Source organism: Equus przewalskii, chromosome 21 (assembly GCF_037783145.1).
Source record: "Equus przewalskii isolate Varuska chromosome 21, EquPr2, whole genome shotgun sequence".
NCBI classification, from domain to species: domain Eukaryota; kingdom Metazoa; phylum Chordata; class Mammalia; order Perissodactyla; family Equidae; genus Equus; species Equus przewalskii.
In genome coordinates this window covers 30,202,821-30,229,712 of record NC_091851.1, presented here as the reverse complement: position 1 = coordinate 30,229,712, position 26,892 = coordinate 30,202,821, and the positions used below count along the sequence as shown (strand labels likewise).

General features: G+C 45.5%; 2 long non-coding RNA genes across 2 annotated transcripts; one reads left to right on the top strand and one right to left on the bottom strand.

Moving 5' to 3' along the window:
• Nucleotides 1–6,310: 6,310 nt before the first annotated feature.
• Nucleotides 6,311–9,776, bottom strand: LOC139078225 (uncharacterized). Its single transcript, XR_011531099.1, has 3 exons — nucleotides 9,705–9,776; nucleotides 9,191–9,292; nucleotides 6,311–6,448 (listed from the first exon to the last, which is right to left on the bottom strand). It is a non-coding gene; the product is annotated as an uncharacterized lncRNA (long non-coding RNA).
• Nucleotides 8,654–25,297, top strand: LOC139078224 (uncharacterized). Its single transcript, XR_011531098.1, has 6 exons — nucleotides 8,654–8,793; nucleotides 13,669–13,749; nucleotides 18,915–18,974; nucleotides 19,053–19,099; nucleotides 19,699–20,497; nucleotides 24,257–25,297. It is a non-coding gene; the product is annotated as an uncharacterized lncRNA (long non-coding RNA).
• Nucleotides 25,298–26,892: the final 1,595 nt, after the last annotated feature.

Below are 26,892 nucleotides of genomic sequence, written 5' to 3'. Positions count from 1 at the left end.
CAGGGTGTCGTCGTCTTCCTTTGGCTTCTGTTTGGGTTGGTCTGTGGGAGACGCAATCAGGTGCTCAGAGGGAGAGGGAGTGAAGCTAGGAGAGGGATCATTTATTCCCGAGCTTCCTCCCTGCGGGGTCTCTGAGCACTGGCTGCCTCCCTCCAGCATGGCTCCTGCCCGGTGGTCCTCTCGCACAGCCACAGCTGGCCTCTCCAGGTCCCTGCAAGTGCTCCCTGCCATAGGCCTGGGGAGGCAATGGCTCCTCAGGGATGCTGGTCCCAGGATGCTGCACCAGCTCTTCCGGTCTCCTTAACCCATCTCCCTGCCACGTGAATATCCCTTTGATACACTGTCCTCAATTACCCGCACTGAGTGTACCATCTGTTTCCTTCCAGAACCCTCACTAGGACAACCCTAAAGTGCATTTGCATCCTAGAAAATAACAGTTCAGTTCTCCAGACAAGAAATCTGTAGATTTTTAAAGAGATAAGCCACACCTATGCTAAAGGAACATCAAATTTATTATTGCATCAGTAAGGTAGTTTTTATAGAACAATATGTCTTGACTGTTTGACTGTATAGTTGACCATTAAGAAATGTAAGTGGCTAAGAAACTGGAAAAATCATCTTAATGGTAATAAGATAAATTACAAATAAGTGAAAAATGAGATCCAAGTTTTGGCCTTTCAAATCCTGCTGTGGGGGTGTAAGTGGGTCACTTAGGGAAATGTAACAAGAGCTTGAACATTTTTTATTCTTATGGATCAAACAATTCTTGTGTTAAGAGTTTCTGCTTACGGAAATATTCAGAAGCATAAAGATTTATGGACGAAGATGTTCATTACAGGATTATTTAATAGTGAAAAACATAGAACAGTATAAATGTTCTACAAAAGAAGCTTGGCTAAAGAAATCAAGCTGCTTCTACAAAGAAAGTGGGTAAGACACAGCCTCTGGAAGACCCAGCTGCTTTCACATTCCATCACAGTGCTAAGTGCTTTGTGTACGTCCACCCATCTAATCCTCCCAGTGCAAGCTGTCTTTGACAGGAGTATCTAGAAACTGCCCTGGGAACATAAGCTTTTATAGATTTTCAAAAATTATTTTGTGGAAAGACTCATATAACTATTAAAAGAATACCTTTGAGGAATATTTCAATACTTAAGAATAATCATGGTATAAAATAAAAAATAAGAATAAATAAAAATAGGATTTAGAATTTAGATATAAAATAATCCTCATTATTTAAGTATGTAGGAGATGCACTAAAATGATGAGCGTTCATATCTGGAGGGTGTGATTACTGTGGATTTTCATTTTTTCTTCAGTTTTCGGGTTATTTAAGATCGATCATTATTAGCTTGTTCCTCACGCCCTCCGCCTGCCCCTGCTCTCTCAGTACAGAGAAGTAGACCGAAAGACCAAATGGCCTGCTATCCCACATCCCGAATCTCAGATAGCTTCTGTTAACACACACACACACACACACACACACACACACACACACACAAAGTGACGTGAAAGCCTGGTTCTCAATTTAAAAAAGCACAAAAAGGTACAGAAACAAAACCAAAAGTCTTCCTTTTCATCCGCAAGCCTCCCAAATAAAACCACTGGTAGTAAATCCTTTTGATTCATTGCAGAATATATGCATATGCCAGCAGATCCAAGTTCTTTTCAAACAAGCCTGTATTGATTTTATAATCAGACAATTGCAGTGTGCACGCCTTTGAAATGTGGGCATTTTTGCCGTCAGTCTCTTGAGTTGCAGACTGGGGTCCTGGCCCGGTTGGGGAGGGTCAGGAGCTTTGGCATGTCCACCTGGAGGGGGCACCTAGAATCAGCCTAGAGGCTGTTAGTGGGGAGTCTGAAGGTCCTGGACCGGCTCTGGAGCTCACACATCTCCTTGCTCCTCAGTGTCCCCATCGGAGGAATCAACACCTTATTTTGGAACCATAACCAGCGTTAAGATGCCATATTGATACATGAGTTCAAGTACTGCTGGTCGCGGTGAGTTCTCCCTGAGCATTGCTACCAGCCCCTTTTCTATGTCCCTGGAAACTCTGGCTTTAGTTTTGCCCAAGGACCTCGCCCTCTTGATTTCTCCAGTCCCCCAAACCTGCTCCATCTGCTTCCAGCTTCCTCCCCTCGCCTTCAAACCAAACCGAGTGCATTTTGTTTTCTTTTAGTTTTCCCTACCTCCCCCTTGCCCTACCCCAACTTCCTTAGAATTTGGACCATTGCACAAAAAACAGGGAACCACGGGGTTGAACACTCATGTTGGGCAATCCATATAAGGCTCATAAAATTAACTGGAAGCTGTTTCTCTTGATGCAGTTCCCTACTCACTGAACTCATGTGACTTTTGGATAAATCACTCACACTCTCAAAGCTTCCGTTTGTTCTATGTGCAAAAAGAGAACACTGTCTTGTCTTTGGTACAAAGTGATCTAGAACATGTCAACACCAGAGAAACTTCCACCTCCTGTGTGCAGAGGAGAGACGCAGTGGGGAGCCCACTTCGCAGCAGCGTTTGAAACCAGGAGTCCCTGACTTCACGTGGAAGGTCGGGGAATTTCGCCAGGGCACGTGCCATCAGGGAGGGGGGGCTAAATGGCTGCAGGAGGGTGTCCTGAGGTTCAGTGTGGCTGCAATGCCAAGCTTTCATCCACAAACTCATGAAGTTCATGCTTTCGTTTGGAATGTGTGCAGAACACAGGATTCAAGGTCAGAAAGATCGAGTCGGAGTCTTTGCTCTTCACTCACTTGCTATATGACGTTGGAAAGCCCTCACCTTGTGAGGCCTCAGAGTCTTCTGTAACGTGGGGACAATCTTCCTTTCTTCTCTGGACACCTGTTGTGACAGTAAGATGAAGTCATTGCAACAAAAGCACTTTGCAGACACCATGATGTTAGGAGAATGCAAGGCACGTTCTGAGTCCAGGCATTGGAAAATGAGCTCCAGGGTGGTGATAAGGAAAAGATCCCTCTCTTCATTTATTTATTTAACAAACATGAAACATATAAATAGTCTTCATATGTACCACACAGTCTTCTAAGTATTTGACAAATATCAACACATTTCAATTCCCCTAATCGCCCAGTGAGAAAGATACATCTTTGTCCCTGTTTTACAGATAAGAAAATTGAAGCACAGATAGGTTAAGTAGCTTGCCCAAGGCCACACAGCTACTAAGGAGCCGAGCCAGGATTGGAACCCAGGCAGCCTAGCTCCAGAGCCCATGCTCTTTACCATTACTCATACTGGCTTCTTTGCTTGTGGTGTTTGGTATAATAAAGATAACATGAGACCTATAATGGACTGGTTGTCTATCTTAGTCCTGTCACTTGCCTGTGTGGTCTTGGGAAGGTTAATTAACTTCTCTGAGCCTCCACTTCATTATCTACAAAATGGGAATAAAAATGCCCACATCATGCAAATTTTGCCAAAGCTAAATTGAGGCACGCTGTCCGGTCCACAGAGGCACAATGAGGATGCATAGGCGATGTGAGTTAGATTTGCATGCAGGGCCTGACCCGAGCTCAGCCTCAGTTACATACTTGGTTACTGACCGATTTCAGCCTTTGCTGTGCTCTGCCCTCCCCTGTACCAGAGTGACTGCCCATCCGCGCCGCGTCCTTCCGAGGGTGGAGTGCGAGGCACCTTGCACACACCCGCTCTGATGCTCTCAGGGCGCCTGCCCTGCAAATGGGGGTAGAGAAGCCCCTGTTCACAACCCTGAACTTGTTCAACAAGGACAGTTTTTCAGGCCCGAGGAGCCAGTTCTCAGAATCCTGTTTCCTTTGGGCTCCGAATAGCAGACACGGCCCCACACTTTCTACGCACCTCCTCTTCCAAAAGCTTGCCAGTTAATTTTAGGGTTGGAGAGAGGCTCTGATGAGGGCCTGCCCACGTGGGGTTAAGGTTACTAGCGGCCTCTGCCTCTGGCCAGATTCGCTGGGAACAGCAGTGGCCACTTCCCGAAGCTCGGTGGGGGCAGGAGCACGGCCAGGGAAGCGGGCAGTGGCCGGGCACAACATTTCCAAGACGTTGGGAGCCCCGCCTTGGCAGACCAGACCCACAGCCCACGGTTTTTGCAAAAGAGGCAGTGTCTTTTATCAAGCGTAGCCTGAAGCGGTCGTGTGGTTCACATCATTTTAACCGTAGCAGTGGCCTGACATTTACTACTGCAAGAAAGTGACCACTCGGCTGCCTTATTTGAGACCCCTTTCAAGGATAAACGCTGACAGATTATTTCAGGAATAAAGATCAGAAATCCACACACAGTTCTTTATTCTCCATGAAAGGTATCACAAACCATGTATTGATTTTTTTAAAGAAAAGAAATAGGAGAAGCATGTACCAATTAAGAATAAAGCTAACAGTTTATTACCCTCGAAGCTTTAAGGCAAATAGAGAGTAGAAAACACTTGCTTTTTTCCCCTATATTGAGACATACTAATTAGGCAACTATGTAAATACTCTTCTATTAAGATACAAGACAGGCTGTCAGTTGCTCGATTTTCTGCACTGGATCAGGAACATCAGCCGGGACTCCTGGTTCTCTGAATTTTACAAACCTTTCCTCTCTTTTCTCGCTGTGCTAAAAATGGTCTCTTTCTCTCTCTTTGGCTTTGAGTGGGCTCGTCATAAGGTTCATCTTCTCACCTGTTTGTAAGTTTTGCTGTTGAATGAGCGCCCTATTTATGTGTGGCACAAGCCTTGACTGAGCACAAGCTGTGTGTTATTATTTTTATTAGACGGTGAGAAGTTCCACGGAGAAACATGAAGCAGATAAAGAAGCTACTGGGAATTTCAAGGACTGGAACGCTAAAATAACGACAGTTTTATCGTCGAGATAAAAACTAAAAACGAGCAAAACATTTGAGTGCTAACCTGCCACACACACGTCCAGTGAGGCCACCACTTTTGTGTGTGTGGGTTGTGATTCTGTGTCCAACGAATGTTCATTGGATAAGTGGATAAATGTCTCCTTTTGTCTGGAAAGTCTGCTCCACCAGGACAGGGTCTGTCTGTTGTTTATGGATGTAGCCCCCACACACAGAGAACTGGGCCTGTTACACAGTGGGCCCTCAGTTAATATATGTTGAATAAATAAACAGTTATCTTCAGCTCATGCATTCACTCAACATTCAGAAAGTCTTTCTGAAGCACCTACTTTGTGACAGGAACTGAACTCGGTGTGGAAATGCAATCACACACAAGATTGCCCTGGGCTGTCTTTTCTGATCTTTCAGGCAAGAGGAGGCCAGGGGACTGATCAAGCTAACGTAACCCTCCTTGTAAGTGATAAGTTAGGGGGATTTGGGGACACTGTCTTGGAGGATACGGTAGGATGCTTCACCCAGACCTGTGGTGTGAAGGAATGGTGGATAAGCAAAGGTAGAACTGGGGTGGACTGGGCAATTGCATTCCAGGGGATGAAGAGGAAGTCCATCAGTAGGAAGTGAGAGAAAGAAGGAGCGGTTAGAGATAGGGCTGGAGGAGCGAGCAGAGGCGAAATTGTCCCGAGCCTCATAAGGGATTTGGATTTAACCCCAAAGACAGCGTGAGGCCATTGATGGGTTTCCAGGGGATCAATATGGGCAACTTTTTATTTTGGAGTGATCACTCTGGTTGCTGTGTGTGGGATGGAAAGTTCAGGTGCAATGTGGGAGAGAAAATTAACACAGGGTCCGTCTGTGTGACTTGGGTCATGGGAAGGTTCATGGGCCCATTGAAATAATTCCTCAATTTACTTTGAGCATGTGGGTGAGAGGGAGGAAGGAATGGGATTTGAAAAGCTGTGTTAACACACGTGCACAACAGCACCAAACGCCTGTGGATGAAGGGCATGCGTTGGTGTCCTGGGTTGTGCAAACTGGCTGTCTACCTTGTTAGAATTTGATGACTTTTATCCAAACCTCCATAGGACCCTGGGAGAATTATTTAAAATATTCTCCTGGATGGTCTCCAATGCTGTGAATATCAGTCCTCCTCGGGTAGCTGAGAGTGGAGTGGATGAGAAAAGAGCTGGGCTGATCATATTTTTCAGTACACTGAACTGCTCCTTGCTTTGTGGATCTTTAGGTCTCATTGCCTAGTGTTCTCAAAGGGCTTTATTTCCTTTCATCCTAGTAATTTTGGAAGTATAATATGAAGCACGATATCAATATTGCACAAGGAATAATCTCATCTCACAAGGAATTTAATCTCACATTCCATTCATTCGTTCATCCATTCATTCATCTATCTACCCACCTACTAGTCAAGTGGTTTCCAACTATAGTTGAAATTTCTGATATAATTCGTCTTGGATGAGGCCCAGCCATTGGTATTTTATTGAAGCTCTCCAAGGGACTCTAACGTGCAGCCAGGATTGTTACTTAAGTTTCCGTGAGAGCAGGGACCATGTCTCTTTCCTTTCTGTTGCATTTCCAATGCCTCAGGCAGTGTCTGGCACAGAAATAGTTCTCAATCAATATTTGTGGAGTATACCAATTTAATCATGTACACGTCAAATGTTTATTAAGCATTGCCATATTTTTTCCAATTGATAATTAAGATTATCTTGTATCATTTTCACAGATGACCATCAGGTACCATGGTTCAGGAAATTAATTACTACTGAATCCCGTGCTGGAACGGGTTAGGATATTTTGTTCTTTATCCTTTCAAGTACTTTCTTCTTCGGTACTTTCTCCTATCTATGGTCACTTGAGGCCTTTGGACTGTCCATAACTCAGAACTGATTCTTGACCCAGAAGAAAATAGACACGATACTCCTTAGTTGGCCAAGACCCCATGCACACCTTTCAAGTGCCACATCTGGCCTCTCCAGCACATAGAGCCAATGCTTGGGGCACTGATCTGAGTTTCTGATTTGCAAGCTCAGGGCCAGCCCTCTCTGTCTTGTCCTCCTGTCTCTGCAAAGTCTTGTCCATACCTTATTTATTCCTTGCTTTCACCCCTCATCCAATGTCCTCCTTGCTGTGAACAGAGAATACTTGGCGGCCCAACTTTCCCAAGTTATGGAGACGGCTGCCACAGTTCTCTTGACCCACAAGAGCGTCTAGCTGATGCAGCAGGAGTTTATTCCACTTGACTCCAATTTAACTGTCCTGAGCCCCTTCCTTATATTGCCAAGAGATTTCCTAACAGATACGTAGCCCTGTGATTCAGGCAATTATTCACGTATTCCCCCACATCATTAGTTTTATAGAACACTGCCAGGGGGCATATTTTTCTTTCCTGAGACTCCAGAGAATAAAGGAAATAGAACTCTTACCATGAAGTCATATTAAGGAGTTTATTTCTCAGAAAATACCCCATAGCACTTTTATAAAACCTTATGTAGAGAGACTGCATTTAGGAAAGGAATTATTTTTACCTCACCTGCTGCCGTGAGAATTACTGTCGAGGCCTCCCGCCTTCCAGAGCATGGCCTTAAAAACATTGCAAGAGTATCTACTGACCACAAAGAGGTAGCCAGGGTTATTGTAGGGAAAGCATGGTTCACATTGGTCTTATTGGGTTTAGGTAGGGTGTCTACATAATTTAATCATCCAAATCAGGATGCATTTTTTCGGGAGGAGGGTGCTATTATTAATTATATTGGGGTAATAGGTGTAAATCAGGACTGCCCAGGCTCTGGGACATCTGATTACCCTAGATTAGTGCTCTAATCCTGCCACATAATGAAATTTCCCTCCATGGGCCTGGCTGATAGAAAATAAACACAAAGAATTTAGCCAAACTGGCCCAAAGATTAGAATATAACCCAAAGTAGTGGTATTCTCTACTGAGCTGCAGAACATAGGATGCTGGAGTGTATCAGCTAGGTCTTGCGACAATAATGCTGCATAAAAAACCACTCTAAAACTCAGTGTCTTAGAGCAGCAATCATTTATTCCCACTCATCTATCTGCAGGTCAGTTGAGCTAGGCTGGGCTTGAATCCAAGCTATGGATTGGCTCCAGCTCTGCTTCACATGTCTCTTCTTTACCATGGACCAGTGGGCCAACTGTGGCACGCTCTTCTCACGGCAACAGCAGAAGCAGAGCAGAAGCAATGGGTGGAAACTTGAGCTGCCTCTTGACACTAAAACTTGGATCTGGCACATTGTCACTTCCACTCTTGTTCTATTGACCAAAGCAAATCCTACGGACCAGCATGACCTCAGTAGGGTGGGGAAATATACTCTGTCTTTAGTGAGGAGAACATCAAAGGCATATATAAAAGGCATAGATACAAGAAGGAGTAAAGAATTGGGAGCAACAATGCAATCTATCACAGGGACCACCAGACTAAAGGGCTTTGCTTTTCCTCTCCTCAGACCTCTAGTGGTGGGCTGGTGGAGTATATTCAACCAAATGCAGGCTGAGAAGGAAAAGTGAAGAGATTATAGGCCAGTTTGCTCTCTTAGAGGCAGGATGCAGAGAAGTGGGTTCACCTTTATTGAGAATATAAATGTCCAAAGAGGAGGGAATACAAGAGGGAGAGGTGGACAGAGACCCTCATGCTTCAGAACAGCAATCCTGTTCTGTTAAATATGGCACAAGGGATGGACTCTTTCCATTCACCAATCAGAGCAATCATTTTTCTTCCCACAGGAAGCGGGTAGTGAGAGGATGGAGAGAAGAACAGCAAGTGCTCCTGCCCACATTGCTCTTTTCTGAGGAGGGAAAACAGAAACCCTCTGCCTGTAGAGTTAAAAGGGGAAGTGTTCCCAACTCAGAAGCATTTCTGTGATGTGCGTGCACCCACGGGCCACCACCAGGTGGACATTCGCAGTGTTGCTGGTAAGTCCCGGCCTTCTCATTCCTTCTACAGTCTCCTTTGGACGAGTGCTGCTGTGGGCTTGGTGCCGCTACAATTCTGGGTCACCTCCTGCAGTGTCCCCCTCCCGCTGCCCAAAGTATCAGGCCCTGAGCTTTTGCCTACCTGCTGTCAGAGCCCTGCATGGCCTCCTTTCAGATAGATGATAACGGGGAGTGAAATCTTCTTAATCAGACACACTAATCATGCTGATTAGGCCTAGTTCAATAACGGATAACCCCTTCCAGGGGATCTCCTGTTTAATGTTTAAATCAATTAAAAGGTTCTGGGGGATTGACTTGGGTAGGGGTTCAGGATCAGAGGAGGGCAGGGTAAAGGGAGGCATTTGGGGAAGGGAATTTCAGGGCAAATGCATCTCACCTCACCCCACAAATGACAAGGATGCTGATGTTGATGTTCCTCCATGGTCAAGGATGGCTGAGACAGTAGTGGTGTTGATCATGTGGATGGAGGGGTCAAAGTCTGCAGAGCAACCAGGAGAGGTGGCTTGTGGTCACCAGGTCCTATAGATTCTTCACTGTCCCTTCTCTCTACTCCTGCTGTCAGTCCCCCAGTTCAGGTCTCATCTTCTCTAACTTGGTCTTTTGCGATGACTCCCTAGCTGCTCTGCCTGACTCCAGTCTCAACCCCTCTATATACTAGAGTTTTCTTTTCTATTTTTCATTATTTACTTAATGAGAAAATATGTGAAAAAAAGTGCATAAGTATTATAGCTATTGCCCGTATATTTGCCATTCCAAATCAACAAGTGCTTTCTGCCATATTTTATCTATCTATCATCTATCTGTCTATCTGTCTGTCTATCTATCTATCTATCTATCTATCTATCTATTCTTTATTCAAACATAGCATACATATGGAAAAGTGTACATACCGTAATTGTACAGCTGTTGAAAGTTCACAAAGTGAACATCGTCATGGAACCAGCACCACAAAAGAAGCGGAACATTACCAGCCTCCCCTTTGACCCCCTTCCGGTCACTTTGCCTCCCCCACCCCCACAAAAGGGAACCACTCTCCTGAGTCTAACAGCAGAGATCGGTTTGCCCAGTTTTGACCTTTACATAAACACAGTCACACAATATGTGCTCTGTGTGTTGTATTATTTTGCATATTCTCTTTTCAGAAAGACATTTTTGAAGAAAAGTGTGAAATCCTCTGTTTTAATTCTTCTGATTCTTTTTCCTTCCCCAAAGGCAACCACACATCATAAATGTGATATGTATTCAGTTCATGTCTTTATATGTTTACATACGTGTATAACATTTGCTTTGGATGTGTTTTCTTTTTATTTAAATAAATGGTTTCACAATGTAAGAAAGTTCTGCCACTTGCTTATTTCACAGAGTGAGCTTTTTTTTTTGTTTTTAATTCTTCTCCCCAAAGGTCCCCAGTACCTAGCTGTAGATTCTAGTTGTGAGTGCCTCTGGTTGTGCTATGTGGGATGCTGCCTCAACATGGCCTGACGAGCGGTGCCATGTCCGCTCCCAGGATCTGAACTGGCAAAATCCTGGGCCGCCGAAGTGGAGCGTGCGAACTTAACCACTCGGCCACGGGGCCAGCCCCCAGAGTGAGCTTTTTAAACCACACATGAGTTATGTAACTCTCTTTCCCTTTCAACTGCTCCCTACTCCTTCCAGACTGTTGGTTCCCGGAGGCAGGGGCAATATTTGATGCTTCTCTGCATCCTGTGTGTCTCACACTGTGCCTGATGAATGCATTATAAAAATGTTTAGGGTGAATGAATGAATGAACAGAAGAACAAAAGCTTTCCACGTCATGAACTTGAAAGTCTACAAGAAACACTCCGTCTTCTCCTGGCTCCCTTTTGGGGGAAGGTGTCCTTTTTATTTACTTTTTTCTTTTTCTTTTTGACTGCTTTGTCAATGTCTGTTTATAGAACTCCCCAGAGACTTAAGTCCATCAGCAAGCCAGCACAGACATTGGACTTTATAAAATGTTCCTGTAGAGGCTGGACCCCTGGCTGAGTGGTTAAGTTCGCACACTCCACTTCAGCAGCCCAGGGTTTCCCCAATTTGGATCCTGGGCACGGACCTAGCACTGCTTATCAGACCATGTTGAGGCAGTGTCCCACATAGCATCACCAGAAGGACCTGCAGCCAGAATATACAGCTATGTACTGGGGAGCTTTGGGGAGAAGAAGAAAAAAAGAAGAAGATTGGCAACGGATGTTAGCTCAGGTGCTAATCTTTAAAAAAAAAAAATAGTTCCTGCAGAAGAGGTGGACATTTCAGAGCTTTGTAGGATGTCTGTAGCTTGGCTTTTGCCCTGTTTTCCTGGAACAGGGGATGGCAGCCTTCTTCCTAGGGTTTTCCTTACTCTAGATAGAGAATTATCACAGAGGTTCTAGGAAGTTACAACATTAAATTCACATCTCAGCAAATTGGTAAAACATCAATCATCCTCTGAGTTGGCCAGCCCTGGGGGTCCTGTTGAAGTCTGTTGGTTCTTCCAGGCTCTCCGGAGATGAGATCAGGACACGAGGGAGGTGGGTCACTGTCACTGTTTTGAAGGGGACTCTCAAGGAGGTGTTGGGTAAAGGAAAACTGGTCACCACCAGTCTTACTATGGCTGATAACTCCCAAGACACCAGGGCTGTACCCTCAGGATTTGGGCTCCTCCAGCCCCTCCTGTCCACTCCCCTCATCCAAGGCTCAGTCTCCATCCTCATAGACAATTGCCCATTTCAGATTTTGAATGTAATCTTGTTTATACTACTGACTGGATAATTTGAATACGCCTGTGACCTCTCTGACACCCAGTGTCCTTAATTGGGCTGTGGACATAGTGATAATTATTTCAAGGATTTGTTGGGAGAATTAAACTATGAGTGGTAAAGGAGGTGAACATGTCTGACTCCTAGAGAGCATTCATATTTTTCTACTTGTGTATACAGGTAGGCAAAACCATAGAAATACAATAGATGGGGGGCCGGCTCCGTGGCCGAGCGGTTAAGTTCGTGCGCTCCACTGCGGCGGCCCAGGATTCAGATCCTGGGCGTGGACATGGCACTGCTTGTCAGGCCACGTTGAGGCGGCGTCCCATATCCCACAACTAGAAGGACCTGCAACTAACATATACAACATGTATGGGGGTGGGGGGGTTTGGGGAGATAAAGCAGGGAAAAAAACAAGATTGGCAACAGTTGTTAGCCCAGGTGCCAATCTTTGAAAAAAAAAAAAGAAATACAATAGATGGGTTAATGTACCGTACTATGTATGTTTTTGGTGTCTGATTTTCTCTCTAAACATTTTATCATAAGCATTTTTCCAATCTCATTAAAAACGCCTGCTCTACATTGCTTTTGATAGTTGTGTAATATTCTAACATCTGGTTGCACTGTAAGTACACCTAAACATTTCCACATTGTGGGCCATTTTGTTTATTTTCAATTTTTTATCAAAGAGAATTCTGAGGTCAGCTCAGCCTGATTTTGCTTTTTTTAAAACTCATTCGCAAATAATGTGTTTTCCATTATTTTTGCTTTGCTTTGTTTTGTTTTCTGCTTGGAAAACATAATTTATTTTTTCCTTGCTGCTAAGCCGTGGGTTTCTTTTATATCAATTATGCTTGGTGCAGCATATGCCATTTTGTTTTGCAGTCTTAGATCATGCTTTTCCGTTCAGGAATGTTGTACCATCATTTGACTGGTGTTTCAGTGCCATTACTTTTTTGAAGACTTTTTTAGGAAGACAATTTTTTTCTTTTTGTAAATTAGATCACTTTTTTCTGTTCTTCATGCATACCATATGTTGACTCATTATTTTCAACTCTAGATTCTAAAAGATATATTTCAAATTTACTATTTCTCTGAAACTCAGTTTTCTGCGGTGTAAATTCTACTCTTTATTACTTCTAATGTAAACTGTGATTCTAAGAGTGCATTTATAGTTTCTTTCTTGCTTTGGTATCTCAGTTAAACCTTTCCTCCTCTTAGCCTGTCTTGCTTTTTTGCATTTTTCTCTCATTTCTCATCTCCTTTTCCCCCCTAGAAGCCATGACTTCTTACAATTTATTGAGAACAAAGTATATGTACTTTCTAAGATCTTCTATTTTTTTTTAGTAAAGAAATTTAGAGGCATGCCTTTACTCTATATCTTTGGGAAAACATTTATGCTGAGTAATATTTGGCAAACTCTGGTCCATGGGCCAAATCCGGCCTGTTCCCTGTTTGTGCAAATAAAGTTTTATTGGAGCACAGCCACGCTCCTTCATTTATATATTGTCTATGGCTGCTTGCTTTCACACTGCAGTGTAATTACAACAGAGATTGAATAGCCTACAAAATCTGAAATATTACTACTGGCCTTTTATGGAAAAAGTTTGCCAACTTCTGTGCTATTCCCCTCTGTTGAGTCATTGTTAAAAGAAGAGAGATCTTGTTAAATCCATTGTTTCGCCCCAAAGGGCTATAGGTTCCACTGTCTCTGTAGGTGTTGATAAAGTCATCCTCTCAGATTGAAGTGAGAGCAGGAGCTTACCATCAGGTAGTCACAGGAAACAGATAATACACTGATACTGGGTAATTGATAAAAGATTTATTCAGGGACTATTTCCAAAGGTGTGGGAAGAGTTCAAGGACTCCAAAAATGGAAGATGCAATACTTCAAGTCGAGTGCCCGTGAGGCACCTTTACTGTCCCAGGCCTGCAGAATGAAGGTGAGGAGGGGAGGGTGCCAGAACCCAGAGAGAACAGCTCTACGGAGAGGTGCCCGACAAGAGTGGAGCCTTTTAATGGAGATATGCGTCCAAATCGCAATGACAAGCAGGGAGGAAGCCAAGGTAACAAATGACCCGACCTCACTCTCTTGTCCTAGGATTCCATGCTGGTGCCTCCCAACGGCTGAAGCCAACTGGAAACCGGAGGACAAAGGATTCCTTTACTGCACCCCATACAGGTCTGCCTCCTGGGGGCACAGCACAGACTGGCGAACGATGAGTAAATGAAATACATCCAGCACTTGGAGTTTATGTTCATAGGCTTAAGATCAGAGCTGTTTAATAGAACTTTCTATAATGGTGGAAATGTTCCAGATGTATGCTCCCTAAAATGCCAGCCACTAGCCCCAAGTGGCTGCTGAGCACTGGAAATGTGGCTGTGGACTTAGGAAGTGAATCTTTCATTTTATTTAATTGCAGTTAATTTAAATAGCCACTTAGAGCTAGTGTCTACCATATTGGACAGCACCACTCTGGGTGGGCTTCTATTTCCCCGTGTGCATTTACTACAGAGCATTGTGATGGAATGTCCTGGGATCTTTTGTTTCCCTGTTCTCTGATTACGAAACAGAGAATTTGTTTCTGAACATTCTGAGACAGTCTGTCTCCCTCTCTCTCCTCTTCTCAGAGTAATATCTGAAAACTCACCACCTCTAAGAAACATAACCTCCAGGCCTCCTTTTACGATTTTGCCTGCTTAATCCCACCTTGGACCTCTTCCCCTTCCCTCCACCATGGAGTCATATGATAGTCTCTCCACTGAAGTGGAAAACCATCCTGGTGGGTTCTGGGAGGCTGACTTTAGAAGCCTCTTTGAGCATCCTACAGGGTGTCTGTTTTTTTAATCAGCAAAAGATCTGGGGTCTCTGCCTGTGAATTAGGGTTTGACAGTGACTGCCAGCTTTGATCCTCTGCTTCAAAAGTCAAGATGTGCCAGCAAAAATGATTTAGTTTTATCAGTTCCCCTCCATGATATAGTTAGTAAAACGTCCCCCATGTGTATTTCAGTGGGAAGCTGGGAGAGGTCCTATCAGGGTGGCTGTGTGGATTCTATTAACCCCGGAGCCTCCTCTCACCGTTTTTTCATGATTGTCACAGTTGCTGCTGAAAACAGATCATGATTTTGAATGTGCATAATCTCAGGTCTGATGCAGAATTAATACCAATTGCTTGATTTTCACACCGAGACATTAATTACTATTTGTTTTGCATTTGCATTCACAGGTATCTGTGGAAGGAAATTAGCATACTCTGTTGTTAGACCATTATTAAAATGACAGTTGGGAAAATATTTGAAAAATATTGTCTTTCCTTCTATTTTCCTCTCCGGCACTGCTGCTATTATTTTTTGTCTTCTCAGTAACTGACATTTGTTGCACGATTTTGAAATTCTGGATAAGTAATGAAAACCATTCTGAGACATGGGTACTTACAATAACATCCATGGCGTTGGAACCGGGGCTTCCTAATGGCTTTTGCATGTCTGAGTAAACAAGCTGAACCGGTCCAGCCATTCAAAGCTGGTGAATCAGAGGCACCTGGGAAATAATCTTGTCGCTTAAATCTTTGGAGGGGCACAACCAACACATCGAGCTGGGTGTTGCCTGCAGATGGATCTGCCTGTGATCAGGCTGGGAAGAGCAAGCACAGGAAAACTAGGCTTTTCATCACTGTATTATCAAAGAATCCTGAAATGGGAGTTAGACCACCAAGGATTCATGTGGCCCATGATGCCTCTGAGTAGCTGAAGAAACTTGGACAAATTACTTTATTTTCTTATCTGTGAAAATGATGGTCACCCCAGCGTGCCTTGGCCAAGCTCAAATGAGGTGAAGCAGCTTGTTAACCTGGAGAACCACACAAATTAGACAGCTGGCTGCAGCCACAGTTGCTGGTTTTATCCTATTCATTCTTTTCTTGTGAGGGTGGGATTTGGCCATACTCTCCAGAGTGGTCATCCTCCTACTGTCAGGCCACTGGTCGCCAGAGTCCTTGAGTCTGTACTGACATGGCTGGGCTCCACCAACAGTGCTTCCCCGCTCCTGTGCGTTTCTCCTGCGACCATGAGCTCAGCTCGGGAAGACAGTCTTTCTAGGCAAAGGAGAGCCTCTTAATTTTTTTCGTGAATCTGAGTAAAAATTTATTAATTAATTCAATAACTTTATTGAACATCTGCTCTGCCCCATACAGAGTGCTCTTGGTTCTCATCCTCAGGAAACTCGGTCTAGAACAGTTCGGGATGTGTGTATTTCCCCAAAGTGGGGAGGGTGTTTGATTGATTGATTGATGGTTGATCCATTCATGGCATAACCATTTGTTGAGACTCTTGTGTACTGGGTCCTGTGCCCAGGCCCAGGTGACTTGAAAGCGAACACGGTAAGATTCCTATGCTCAGAGTCACCAAACTCTTCGTATGCTGTGGGTACGCATCCCTGGTGGGGTTAGGCACACATTTGGAGTTCAGGATGCCCCTTCTTCTCCCAAGAGATTCTGCTCTGGCGTCTGGCTCCCGATTTTGAATCTGCATTTTAAACAAGCCCCTGGGTGGTGGAGAATAGTCTGGAAACACTGCTCTGGGGAATCCATATGGGGTAGGGGACACACATGCACACAAACATGACCAAATCAGTATGGGAGAAGCAGAAAATGTTACTCAAAGTTGAAAATCAGCTGTTCGGGAGGAACATGCTCTCTGGCTCCACCAGGCTTCTCAAGGGCCCCTCCTGCATTTGGTCAAGGTTTTCCTGGCCCCCTGGTGAAACAGAATAACTGGCTTCTTCACCCCCCTCGAGTTCCAATAAGAAAAACAAATTCATTCCTCCACTGTAAATATGCACATTTTCATATGGAAAAATACAGATAAATATTATTATGCACTATACCACAAGTTTGGCTCCCTTATCAGTAAATCATTTTGGAAAGGATATCGCTTTGAATTGCTGCGTTATTTCCTGCTCTTTTGGCACACCGCTATTTGTGTAACTGACTCATTGTATTTGGATATAATGTTAGCAATGGCTATTTAGTGAACCTTTGCTCTGTGACAAGTATTGTGCAAAGCACATTCCATGCACTATCTCATTTAATCTTTGCAATAAGTTCTTCAGGTGAAAAAAAATTATTTTTTCCCCCCATTTTGCAGCTGATGCACCTGAAACTTGGAGAGTTACGTGTCTTGCCCAAAGTAGCACATTCAGTGATGGCGTTTGTAATTTCCCACTCTTATAAATGGCACTGAAATGTCCATCTTTGGATGTAGGCCTTTGGCCACGTGCTTGATTATTTCCTTATAATCGATTCCCGAAAGAGGATACCCATGTGATTCTGTGCCCCACCTGGACAGACCCGTTTCCCTGATCTTTTCTCCTCTCTCTGCTGCCCTCAATGCCTGGGGAGCCCAGGGCTTTCCATGCTCCGCACATGCTGTGTCCTTCCCTCTCTGCTTTTCTGTGGCTACATTCCTGACACAGACAGAGGGATGTGAGCCAGGGCACCTGGGCCCCCCCTTCTTAGTCACTGATGTCTCCTGATGTCTCTTTGGGCAGAAACATGTAAAGGCCAATAAGATCAGGTCGAGGTGATGCTGTGACAAGGTGTCAGCACCTATGGCCATATCTGGATTGTGACAGGCACCTGGGCAAGCTTTCTCCGTGACCCCTGGGTGGTGACTGACAAACAGTGTCAGTTACCAGAACAGCAGGACGGGAAGCTGCAGGAAGTGTTAAAGGCAGCTGTGAGAAAGCCCCCCAGGCCTCCTGCCACTGGGAGCCCCTGGGACGCTGTCAGCTGGGAGATCTTCCTGGGCAGAGGTGGCAAAAGGCGGGGTGCCAGTTGCCCTTAGAGAGTAAGCACGGACTTAATGCCGGATGCTGTCCCTCCCTCCTGGGGCTGCCCCATCCCCTGGGACAGGCTGAGGATATTTGTAGGCTTGAGGGTCTCCGACTTTTGGAGGTCCTGCCCCACATCATCAAAAACATTTTGAGGGGGCTGGCTCCGTGGCCGAGTGGTTAAGTTCGTGCACTCAGCTGTGGCGGCCCAGGGTTCAGATCCTGGATGCGGACATGGCACCACTCGTCAGGCCACGTTGAGGCGGTGTCCCACATCCCATAACTAGAAGGACCTGTAACTAAGATATACAACTATGTACCAGGGGTGTTTGGGAAATAAAGCAGGAAAAACAAAAACATTTTGAAATACACTCACCTCTCAAATTAAATATGCAAGTTGAGCTGCATTCAGTGGGTGCCATCTGCATTATTTTGAAGACATTTGAAGAACATTTATTTATTTCTGTTTTATATTTTTTCTAGTGATCTGTTGGAGCCACATTTTTAAAAGTCCTAATGTTTTTGGAGGCCCTTGAATAAGCCCATAAGCACTGAGTCTATAATACCCAATGTATGAAACAACCCTCCCCACTCATGAACTTTCGAGAAAGGGATCCACAGCCCAAGTGCAGACTCTTCCTGTGGGGCCTACTCTTCTCAGCCCCAGACTCACCTGGCATCTCCCTCCTCAGTGCTTCAGCAGCACCCAGATTCCATCATCATGGAGGATGGTCTACACCTTGTTGCTGTCGTGTCTGCCTTCTCTGCTGGGACATGAGCTGAGACTCTCGCTGTCATGTCTGAATCCTCAGTGGCTTAGCAATGATGCCAAGTGGTGCATAGCAGGACCTTAACAAATGCCCATTAAATGCATGGAAGAAGAGGTGAATAGCTGGAGCTCCCAGGGATGTCTCTAGACCTGGGGTTCTCAAAATGTGCTCCTTGGACCAGTGGCATCAGCATCAGCCAGCAACTTGCTGGATGTGCAAGTTCTCGGGTTCCTAACCTAGACCTACTGAGTCAGAAACTGGGGACTGATATCGCGTCCAGGTGATAACAAGGCACTCCGAAGATGGAGAACCGTGCTCTGAACCAGGCCTTCTCAAACTGTAATGTGCACACAAATCGCCTAAGGATCTGTTAAAATGCTGATTCTCGTTTAGTAGGTTTGGGGTGGGACCTGAGATTCTGCATTTCTAACAAGCTTCCAGGTGATGCTGATGTTGGTCCATGGACCACACTTTGAATAGCAAGGTTCTAGATCACCCCAGTCCAAGATCCAGCTTATTCATTGCCAGGCAGGGAGAAGGAAACTTACACTTGGCAAGTGATGTCTCAATTTCCTCAGTGTCACGTGGGGATAATGATGCTTACTTCATGAGCTTATTATCATGGATAAATGAAATAATATATGCAAAGCACAGTGCTTGGAGCATAATAAATGCTTGGTAAGTGTTTTCTCTTCCCTCTACCCTCTCTACACAACTCCTTATCATTTTTTTTTCTTTCTCATCCAGGTATTGAACCTCTTAAACACAAAGACTGTGATTTTATCCTTCTGAAGCCAGCCAGTAAAGGTAGTTATTTGAATGACTGATGTTAAGTAATGAGAAAGACCTTTGAAATCGCCTCTAATTTTTCTTACAATCGTTTAGGATTTGACAAACAGGATGAAAAAAAGGATGAGGTGAATTCACAAGAGGTAAGAGTGAGGAATAGAAGGAAGGAGGTTCTTTTGGCAAGCTGGGGTTCAGAGAAGCAGAGTTCAGAGAACATCCATGTGGTTCAGAGCCAACAGATGTTTATTAGGCACGGACTGCATGCCACCGTGCCCAGCACTTGGGTACACAGCTTCACTGGGATGCTGGGGAGGAATGAATGGAAGAATGGAATGTGGGGGCCTTGGAAGCATTTTCCTAATTGTGGTCATTTGTCTTCCTGCAAGACACAGACCCTCAGTTGCACTTGGCTGGGGATTGTGTGGACAGGGGAGAGGTATGGGTGTGGGGGGAGGAAGTCAGCATGAAATTAATTCTCTGCCTCTCCTCTCTGGAATGCCAACAATGTGCTGAGGACAGTGGGAAGTGCCATTGGCTGCCAGCCCCCTCCCCATCCTGGGCTCAGAGCCTCTGAGCCCTCCTGGCAGTTTGGGGCCTCCTAGGTCCCCGGGTCTGTGGCTTCCTGCTCCTTGTGTATCACTCTTGTCCTGGAGAACTTAGCTATCCTCCCTGCTTCCATCGTCCCTCAGGAGGAGGTCTGACCTGCCCACTGCTAGAGTTTCTCTCATAATGACTCTTGCAGGTCTTTGGATGCGGCAGGAACCATCAGTGACAAAGTCCAGCTGAACCCGCTCCAGATGGCAACACTTTGACCAATAGGGAGACTGGAGACCCGCCACCTGCCCGAGGCTCACCGCAGTCTCATATTGATGTGCCACCTTGCTCCAGCCCAACTGCCTTCGCTGTCTCCGCAGCCAGCCCCTGAACTGGCCAAGGCAGCTGGGCCTTTACTGTCATCATGTACTCGGATGCTCTGAATCTGCATTAAAATATTTCACATTTAGATTTGTCTCACATTCATACGAGCTTATGTTTATCCGGTCTTACGGCAGGAAAAGAACCTCAACGTGTTACAGTCAAACACTCTCATTTTATGACTCTGGCAGCTGCAGCCCAGAGAGCTCAGGTGACTTGCCTGTGACCCCGCAGCCAAGTGGTCAATGTAGAACGTCACTGTCCCCTAGACCAGTGCCTCTTCAGTCTCACCACGAGGGCAGGCACAGCCAGCTTCAACTTCTGGGAAACTCTACTTGCCCTATTTGCCTGGAGTAAGCATGGGGTTGTCAAGTACTACAGACAGATGCCTATGGGTGCTTCATGCTTCTAGAAATGAGAGAGAAAAGTCTGTGGCGTGTGTTAAGATAGTGCTCCCATCCTCTCGTCCAGGAAGCTCTGAGCTGACACGTCAGTGAGGGAGCCAATCGCCGAGCGTGAGAGAAGACCCCAGGATGGCGGGAACCACAGGACTTTGTGGGGTGAGGAAGACAAAGTGGGGACACAGAGGGCCATTCTCATTCGGCTTGGCGTCTACAATCGAGATGGTGAGGCCTCCTTCAAATTTACATATACTAAGTACCATAATCACTATATGCTTGTCTCTATCTATATAATTTTTCTATTATAAAAGGAATACATGCGTATTGTAGATAACTTAAAAAATTACAGAAAACAGAAGAGAAAAGGAAACCACTTATACTTTTGACTCAAAGAGACAAACATTGTTATCCTTATACAATCTTATATTTTTCCATATAGTGTTTTACCCCGCTGAGTTCATACCAAGCCTATTCTTTTATTTCTTACGGGTTTTGCTTCACAAGTGCATTTTCCCTGTTACCCCCAATTCTTTATCAACAGCTCCCCTTTTGGACAGAGAGCAGTTCACTATTGTCTGCTAAACCACTCAGCAACTATCAGACATTTGGGTTTTTTCCAAATTTTTCATATGACAGTGTGGAAATAAAAAACATCTTTGTATCCAGAGCTTTTATATATAAATAGCTAACAATAATGGTTACACTTCAACAGCTTACAGAGATCATAATGATATTAAGTTTTTTGTGGAAGAGAGTCTTAGAATTGGAGGACAACTTGATCAAAGGTTGATCAAGTTCCTAATTATTTCTACGTTCTAGTGCTGCCAGGTTATTTTTACTGAGCCAAAGGATGGCTCCAGTGTTTCATCCCAGCAGCAGTGTTGGAGAGGCTCTGAAGGGCACTTGAGCAGTGTTCTTAAAATGGCGCACATAGTAAGCATCCAACAACAGCAATGACAGTTAAAAAGATAATAATAACTGTCAAGTTCTCAAGGACCCAAGCCCTGGTTCACGCTCTGGCAGACACGTGGAGGCATGGATGGAGTCGGAGCACATGCCCTCTCCTTGTACATTCTGCTGAACAAATTCTTATCATTTAATCATGACTTTTAATGTTTGAAATGGTGGCTTTTACATTTTACTGAAGCGCCATTGCCGGCTGCTCTGTGTTATAGTCCCTGTTTATATTGCAATGCAAATGATTCCTGGTGGAGAGTTTACAAACTGTGCTTCCATTATTAATAGGGTTATGATTTTCCTCATTCCACTCTTATCGCTATGGCTTGTGTGATACATAATTCATGCTCACCACCCTTTGCTGGTCTCAGTGCCAGGGCACAGCAGTCTCTCTCTTTTCCTGAAGACAGTAATTGGTATGCAATGAGAGTGAAATGACCATGTCTGTAGCTTCAGGCTCTCTCTAATGGTGCTCCCTGGAAGGTCTCACATACAGAGCAAAGAGAAGCTCTGGACCATCTATGGTCAAGGCTTGAGTTCCAATTCCATCTCAGCTCTGGATCCTAGGTAGACCCACCTAGGGCTTCCTGGGGACCTAAAACAGAATTGGCCACTAGGAAGGAAAGGGGTACCTTGGTTGGGATGGGTCACAGGATTTCCGGGAGGGCCGAGGTGGCAGGGCGAGGGACTAGCTCAGCAGGTGTCAGCTGGCTTCTTGCTAGTGTGGGCTGAGTGTGACTGTGGAAAAGGCAGAGTCCCCATTCCCACCCCACGCTCACCGAGTGCCCCTTTCTATAGGTGGGCAGATACCCAGCTTTTTACACACCCGTCTTGAAGTTTAAGCCCCTGCACTAGCCCTTCTCACTGAAAGCAGACCCCGAGCTGAGTCCCATCAGAAAATACCATGGCGGGGTTGTTCAGCCATCCGTCTCTAGATGAGCCTCATTCTACATGCTTAAGCTTGGGGACCGAAGGTAGGGCCCCTCTTTCTCATGGAGCTCTATGTGCTTGGTTGGGGGGGTGGGTGAGGTCAGCTGGAGGCTCTGAGGGTCTCAGAGGAAACTGACATGAGGAAGCCAGGCCACAGCATGGAGTTGCTTGGCCCCCAGGACAGAAGCAGCTGGTATCCAGGGCAATCGGCCAGGCCCTCCCAGTTTGGGGGACAATGACAGGATAATTGCCACCATCAGAGTGTAAATGAAGTATTCTTTGATCTACCTTCTCCAAGCTTCCCTAGATGAGAGGGTCCCAGAGTGCCAGCACCTTCTCTCTGGCATGTTCTTCTTTCTCACCTCACTGTCCTCCTTGCACCCACCCCCTCACTCTCGTTAGTCAGCCCAGTGCCACAATTCTCAAGAGGATTTCCCCTGGGGCGGTCTAGATTCCTCAACTGATGGCAGTGCCTCCAGCATTGTAATTCCTGCATGGGAATAACTCATTCTCGATTGTCCAGCCTAGGCCTTGCTCCCCTGGGGTGGGTGGTGGGTGTGGAGTATGTGCAGTGTCATCCACAAAGTATCCCCTTGTTGATGACCAGTGGCCAGGGCCTTGAGGACAGGCCAGGTTCACAGGTCTATTCTTTTCCTAGATGACCTGATCAGCACCCGTGAGTGGGGGGCAGCCTTTGTCCCCTTCTTGTTGGAGAGACTTAATTCCTGCAGTCAGGGGCTGACTGCGGGTCTCCGATTTGCCTGACTCTAAGTCCTTTTGTGCAGAACTCGATGGGCCAGCTTCCCTGGGGAAGGCCACAGAGAAGCCCAGGGGGACCTTCCTGGGCTTTTGTATGCCCGGGAAGCTGCCTTCTTCCCTGAGGTCAGAGCAGCCACCCGACCTGCGAGAACCCCAAGGCCATTTCTGGAGGCCCCAATTGGACACTCTGTGGGTCTGTTTCCTCACCACACCCCTGGCAGTGACAGGAACATTTTGAGTCCCTGCCCAGCATATACTCTCCATTTCCCAGCAGGCTCTGAACCCCACCCTCTACCACGTCTCTGCTTCCCCTCTCCTCTCCCTGCTCCTCTCTCAAGTGTGCTCACAATTACCCAAGTGCCCTTACACAGACACACGCACAAAGGTGCATACAACCAACACACGCACGGACACAAATATACAGGAATGCACAGAGAAGTTATAAAGGCAGATCCTCGGAGGTCCAGGCAAGAACCCCAGAGGCGCATATATTCACAAACCCACATGGGAGCGCACACATGCATATGCGGACGCATCCCCACACGTGTGTACAAACATATAGCGGTACACATAAGCACACACATCTAAAACAGGACACGGCATAAACGCACACGAAGGCAGGCTGTGCTCACTTCCAGGAAACCCTGCTGTCTCCCCCACGTACTGGGGTGCGTGGAAACCACAGCAGACACGCTCAGGCCCACTCACGCCTCAAGGGCCCTGAGTTATCCACTGAATCATGAAGCGCTTTCCTGTTTAAGTTTGTTTTCTTCTGGCAAAAGGGAGCTACTTATTTCCAAGAAGTGGAGCCAGGGGAGTTCGCTGACCCACGCTGCGGCTGGGGCACATTTTGGCATCCAGTCCTCCCACAGGGCTCTGTTAACAGGGCTTCTCCTGGGCCCTAAGAGGCGCCACCTCTGCAGGCCACCCCAGTGAGCTGAGCAGACTAGAGGTGCAATTTTTAAAATTTCTATTTATCGGCAGTTTACAGTGCCCCCTTGGACATTGCCAAGGAGCTGGAGGTGACTTCTGTTATCCTCCTGTTTGCGTGTCTTAATTCTTAGTTCCCGGAGCTGGTTGTCGCCTCCAAGTCTCCTCTTTATGGTGGGTCTCTATGTAGAGTCTCCTTTGGCACCCTGGAGGAGTTGTTTTGCGCTCAGATTCTGCTTTCCATGAATTAACCCCTGCAAGGACAAGGTTTTTCTGCCTGTCTTGTTTTCTGCTGTCTCCTTAGTGCCAGTCCCACAGTGAGAGCTTAATGGATATTTGTTGCACGAAGGAACTAATCTGACACAACAACCCTTTGTGTTAAGTACTATTGTTGTTTTCATTTTACAGATGGAGAAATTGAGGCTCATAGTAGAGCCAACCCCAGATCCACAGTTAGAAGGCGAACAAGGAATTGAACCCAGCTTGACAGCCCCACAGTGCAGGCTTGTAAACAGCGTTCTGTTTTGTTAGGAGAGTTGGAACTTGCTCGTCTTAAGGGCCCTTACTCTTGGGAACCATGTGGCTTGTGAATTACGCCACAGTCCTTTTAAGGTCAACGAAGAAAGAGCCTGACTCACGGAAGCTGAACCCCGTAATCTGGGTTACTGGGTCACTCCTCTGGCTGGTTCCACTGGCTTTTGGGGTTTTCCTATTGTTTGGCCAAGTCTGGCTTGTCTCCACGCAGAGCAGCCTGGGATCATAGGCTGGAGCTCCTCAGAGTGAACCATGCCCAGCTCTGTATCTGCACTGGGCCCACCAGGAAGGGCCCATCCTTGGGAACTCAATGGTTGTGAGATGATTGCAGTTGTTGATTGACTGATTAATTGATTGATTGATTCATTCAGCACATATTTATTGGGCACCTCGTGTCACGGGTCCTGTGTTAGATGCTGAAGCAACTGAGTAGAATTGGATAGAGTCGTTTCCCTCGAGAGGCTCACAGTCTAGTGGAGACAGACACGGGTCAAACAAATCCTGCGCCCCAGGATGAATGGAGCAAGGAAGCGTAGGCACCTAGAAAAGAGAAATATGCTGTCTGACTCAGAGATGATCCAACTATAGTGAGCAACAGAATCACTTTAAAATATAGATTCGTGGGTCCCAAATACTCCCCTCAGAAAGTCTGGGAAGGGGGTCCAGGAACCCACATACTTAACCATCTCCCCAGGCCATTCTGGCACAAGCAGTCTGGGAGGAGAAAGAGAATACTGAGAAAATTTGTACCAAGCAGTCAGAGAAAATGTCATGGGGACAATATTGTCCTTTAAGGGTCTATAAGGGGTTTGTCAACAAGCAAGAGGAGAAAAGACCTTACAAAGTTGTAAAGTGATTTTTAAAATATGTCCTTTGTAAAAATAATCAAGTGACAAAGAAATAAATGAAGTGAAAAATAAAAACGACTCACCCAGGGTAACCACTGTCCTTAGTTTAGTGTGTTTCCTTTCAGATATTTTTCTATTAACATCGAATATACGAGTACAATTCTCACGTATCTAAACTTGTGTCTCTATCTGTCTCTATGGCTGCATCTGTAACTCTCTCTGTATGTTTACAGATATGGCTTGGGGGGCACCACCATCACTGTGGCCTCTGCTGATGCTGAGACTGATTCTGGGACCCTCAAAATGCCTGCGTGAACAACAGTTTCCTCTCCTTTTGTTCTCCTGGGGTCTAAAGTATTCTTCTTCCTAGATCCTCCCTGTCTTCTGTTTTTTTTTTTTTTTTTTTAAATTGATACAGCTCTTTCTATTTTATTTAATTTTCCAAATAATTCTTATTGAAGTATAATATGCATATTTTCACATATCTTAAGTGTACAGATGCTGAATTTTCTCAAACAGACCACACCCATGTGACCAGCACCCAGATCAAGACAAAGAACGTGACCAGCACTTTGTCTATTTCCATTCTTTGCTCTCTTTTCACCCTAAGCCTCGGACAGGAGACTTTGGGGCAGCACTAAGGATGGATGTGAAGTTCAAGCACCACATTGTACTCTAAACTAGCCGCATCCCATCTTCTTTGGGTATCACTTCTCTCCCAAGGTGTTCATCCTGCACTTCTGTTTCCGGCGGACGCTTCCCCCAGGTCACACGAGCAGGGACAAGGCTTGGCTCCAGCAGGGCCAGGTATCCAGCTGATGGCTCTAAGAGAAGGGCAGATGATGGGTCCCAGGACATTGGCAGTCCTGAGCAATCTTCACAGGGGCCCAGACACTGTTCACATTTTGATATCAGTCAGTTCTTGTGACATCTTGCTGCTCTTTTCCACAAAAACATCACCGGAAGTGCCTAACCTGCAGGCTTCTTCGAATTGAGGCTTTCAATTGAGCACAAATGGCCTTCTCTCCCTTTCCCCACCCCCTGCACCATCCCCGCTCAGATCTTGGGGAGCAATCTCCCGTGTTCTTTGAGGCTTGATTCTTCGTGAACTATTGGCAGCCATCGTCACTGCCAACTCTTTGCCCTAGAGCCCTTTAAAGATTTTCATTAATTATTTTTTATTATGTATGTCTTCTTTTAATTTCAAAAGGAGTAAATGTTTGTGGAAAAAAATGTTAATTATATAGCAAAAAAAAGTAAAAGTGAAAGTCTTTCCTACCTGCTCACAACCCTACTCCCACTGCCTAGGGGAAGCCATCATGAGCGGAAATGACGTGCATACCAATTTTCTCTCTTAGTTTTTGCCAAAACGGGGATCTTACCCCATTTTACAAACTTTTTTTTTAGCGTTACAATATATCATGAATATCCTTCTAAATCAGTCCATACAAATACACTTCATTCTCTTTAACAATTTCATAGAAGTCAATGGTTTGGATGTGCCATAAATGACTTCAAATAAGACTGCAGTACGCATGTTTTACATATATATTTATATGAGTGCTTCAGTGGAGTCTGGTGGCTGATCAAAGCACATCAGCCTTGTGGATGTTGAGATGTTACCCTTACTTATGCTTTATCAACTGAGTAATGCACAGCCTC